General features: G+C 35.1%; 1 pseudogene across 1 annotated transcript; it reads right to left on the bottom strand.

The window, feature by feature from the left end:
- Nucleotides 1–923: 923 nt before the first annotated feature.
- Nucleotides 924–2775, bottom strand: LOC149557246 (pirin-like protein; annotated as a pseudogene). Its single transcript, XR_016364619.1, has 7 exons — nt 2682–2775; nt 2531–2575; nt 2407–2445; nt 2285–2313; nt 1953–2015; nt 1709–1812; nt 924–1614 (listed from the first exon to the last, which is right to left on the bottom strand). The product of XR_016364619.1 is annotated as a pirin-like protein (transcript).
- Between the last annotated feature and the right edge of the window lie 1467 nt (nt 2776–4242).

Below are 4242 nucleotides of genomic sequence, written 5' to 3'. Positions count from 1 at the left end.
ACTTGGAATAAAATATAATTTAAAAGAATTAAAATGATTGAAATGACTTACATTGTGAAGTGTTGGAGAAGAAAGCAATGGTAGTAGTTGATTTTGTGAGCCCTTCGATTTTGCTGTGAAAAGTAGTTCAATCTTTTATAATCTTGATACCAATCTGTAGGGCGTAGCTACTAGAATTAAGCATCTGTTGCACATATGTAGTCTAAATGGTGTTGCTAATCCATGTTAGAAAAGTTATTTAATCCTCTCACCATCTAATTTATGCCCGACATTGCTCTATTTTACAAGGTTCCATTGATTGATATGGTTTTCATGCAAAATGTGGAAGAAAAAGTAGCCACATGAAGTGTTATAAGGTTGCCATCTGTTCATGATATGAAACGAAGGAATAAAAAAAATGCTACCAGCTGTCAAATTATTCATGGTACATGTACAATTGAATAGATGTCCAAATGTCTCTAAATAATTTTTCTTTAATTTTTTTTTTTAAATAAAATAAAAAGATTACCAGAAAAATCAGCACTGACCAATCACAATACAAGAATTAAATAACAAATTTGATTTTAATGAAACATTTTAATATAACAAAAAAATTGACTTTAATGAAACATTTTAACATAACAAAGGATAACAGACCTACACACAGTTTTGTAGAAATGAATTAATCGATAAGAATGATATGAAAACTTTAGTCTCTGTCTATTATAGATGGGACTAATAAAAATTATCTCTTTAATAAATGCAAGATCTGATAGGTTATTGCCCACCTTAAAAAGGAAGAGCTATAGAAAAAATTATCTAAATAGAAAAGTACAAATAATATACTTTCAAAACTTTTTTGAAAAGACGGATGAATCAAACTTTAGCTACATGATCATTATCAATTGTATACAAACATAACCGATCTCGCGAGACATTGCATGTACACTCAAAACAAACTTCTGCATTCTATTGATTTCCCCACATTATCTTGAAAGGTCCATTTGTTGTCTGCAATAAAGCATGGAAATGATCCACCTACACAAAATATTCCTGCTTTGGGAAATTGACCTTCAAATTTGCATGTTGTTGATTACTAATAGTAAATGGGTAGTGATTGAAAGTGAAATAAATCAAGTTTGACCAATCTGGGAACGCCATGCATTGGCTCTCTCAAATCCATTTCTACCCAAATGATAATCTTGAATTGTCTGCACTATCTCTTGTCTGTTGTTCATCACAAATGGTCCATGCTATACCACTGCTTCATTTAATGGTTGCCCTCCAATTATGACATATCTGCAGGTCCTTTTATCAACATTATTGTTCCACACACTCAACCCATCTCCACTGCTCAACAAGAGTGTGTGATGAGCACCCACTGGCGGTGAATTTGGAGCACCAAATGTGGCCACACCATCCAAGACATATACAAATGCATTCCAACTCTCTGGAATCCCCTGATGAAGAATAGCATCCGCCTCCATCGTGAAATCCAAATACATTGTGGGAGTTCTCGTATAGACAGGAGATTTGACGCCCAAAGCTTCTCCTGCTATAACAGTTGCCTTCACTCCATCTTTCTCTACTTTGGGTATGTCTTTCCCTTGAAGTTCTTGATACTTAGGCTCAATCCTAACCAGCATAAGAAACACTAGAATTATAAACATGACAATACTCTTTTTTAATGAAAATGTTATGAATTTTGAGGTTGTAAGAAGGCACTCACATCTTGTCTTTGGCAGCGAGATTAACCCACAGCTGCAAACCATGTTGCAATCCTGGTCCAGCTGGCATTTCAGAGTGGACAATACCCCTGCTAGTAGTCATCCACTACAAGTACAGAGTACATTGCAATATGTAGAAGAGCCATCAGTACATTGTAGAGCATCATAGAAAAGAGTGAAGTAATTAAACAACAAGAACAGGGGACTTAAAGAATAGGGGACTTAATGATAGGAGATAGTCAAAACTTGGAGATCACCGGCCTTGATGGTGCCCTTGTGTTCTACAAAGTCCTCATGCGTGAAGGCTCCCTGTGTTTGAAAAGAAAAATTACAACATATTCTCTTACAAAAGTTGTGCACCTCTATAGCAGATCTGTATTCTTGAAAACATAATTTCAACAATCTATAATGTTGATTACAATTTGATTTTTGAAATATTTAATTGTATCAAATTTACTTAACATTAGTGTTTTGAACCAAATGTAAAATCTATCATCGAAACAAGAGAAAATAAATCATCAATTAATCTCGCTCATGTATTTCCTCTTAAAAGTGGGAAAGGGAAGAAAGGATGATACCTCGAGCATGTATGTCACTGTCTCAAAACCTGCCCAAAACGTATTATCGAATCATAAATTATGATGAGCAGAGCAAAGAAAATAGAAGTGAAAGATGAAAAGATCCAAATAGAAAAAAGTACCTCTGTGAGGATGGTCTGGAAAACCAGCAGGAGCACTTACTGCAACACCCATCAACACACATGACTTGTTAGATGAAATGAAAATATATTTGTAAGCAATGGTTTTGGGTAGAGACCAACCAACCTAAGAATTCATCCACTAACAAAAAAGGATCCAAAAAGTTCAATTCTGGTTTGTTCAGAGGAAAGAATATAATAAGATATAGAAAAGAATAAATGAAAGACTGAAAATTACAATAATAAATTATCTTTAAAAAAATAGAAATATTGGGTACCTGCCGAAACTGCACCTGACAGTGGGGCACAATCTCCTTCGAATTGTTGTCTGGCCAACACCTTCTTTGCCACAATGCGTGGTTTCACAAACAGTCATCTTACAAATTTTTCCTTAACAAACAATGAGATATGTTGCAGTTGAATAATGAGAGGCCACGTTAAAATGATCACAACTTGTGGCACTTAATTAAGCTGAGAGGCTTCAACAATGGGAGCAGCTTTGGTTATAAACAATTTGGCATTTGAAAAAAAATTGACAGGCAGCTGTCAGTATGATAATGAATAATTATTAAGCTGAGAGGCTTTTACAATGGGAGCAGCTTTGCTTGTAAACAATTTGGCATTTGAAAAAAAATTGACAGGCAGTTGCCAGTATGATAATGAATAGTTATCGCATATTAATAACAATAAGAGATCGATGGAAATCAACAGGCATAAAAATATATTGAAATAATTCCAGAACGCTCTGTTGTTTCGGGGGTTGCTGTGGGCCCACGACAGTAAATAAAATCTTTTCTTTTTGTGGCCGTCGTTACAATCTCCAGAGCTTATTGGATCTCATTCTTCTCGTGTTCAATTTTGATCTTCCAATCGTAAAGAGATGTATCAGCGCATGTATAACAGCGAAATTAATTTTCTAAATAAGTTTATCCCTCCTATAATATAGTTGAAAGATCATCAGTTTTGATGTATGGACAAATGTATAATTCAGATTCAATTGTTGTAAATTTGTGTTAAAGTGGGCTATTCTACTAATCAACACATTTAAGTTTATCAAAAAATTGAGAAGCATAGACGACATTGATCTCAAAGATCACCAAACTAATTAAAAATATCAATCACATAAATCAACTGCCACACCTATTACATATATCAAGTTTGATTTTCTAATCTAAATCGTCTATCCCTCCTGTAATATAGTATTAATGCAAGAGGGATTGAGTTGAGGAAGAGGAATTCATATCAGCACATGGGATTTCCTTCGTGATAGACTTCAATTCTTCTAGGTTGAATCTTTATCGAAAATTAGCATTTGCTGCGACAGTTTCAATCCACCGTGTCATCCATGGACAGATTACAACTATAAATGCTACCTCTTTCTCACACTTGTAACCCTTATCTTTGCAAGGGTTTCGCTATTGTGTTTCAATTCTCTAGCTTTTATCAAATTTGAGAAGAAAAATGGCAGAGGATGGCCGTTCTGGTGGCGATGGCGAGGATCCAGTAGAAGCGGCGCCCCTGACTATGCATGGCTGAAGCGACATTAACAATAAAAGAACAAAAGTTTGATGACACATCCGAGCAAGAGGTTCATTCCCTGCGATGTTCGATGGGGTTCTTAGCTCCTATAATTCCTATGCCCACCTAGGCTGCTTCATACAATAGTGTGCCGCCTCCCATGGATGAGGTGCAGATTGCTAAGCAGAGGGGGCAGGAGATAGTGGCTAGACAAGATTTTTAGGAATTTCATAGTTTGTGATAGAGAAAAGTGTATGCTAAGTCCGCCAAATTTAATTTAAAAATTTACTAAAATTTATATATTTTATCTTTTAAATAAAA

This window comes from Cupressus sempervirens, chromosome 5 (genome assembly GCF_028749045.1).
Source record: "Cupressus sempervirens isolate cs-2001-9-10 chromosome 5, ASM2874904v1, whole genome shotgun sequence".
Classification (NCBI taxonomy): domain Eukaryota; kingdom Viridiplantae; phylum Streptophyta; class Pinopsida; order Cupressales; family Cupressaceae; genus Cupressus; species Cupressus sempervirens.
The sequence above is the reverse complement of the archived record's forward strand: the minus strand, read 5'-3'. Positions and strand labels throughout refer to the sequence as shown.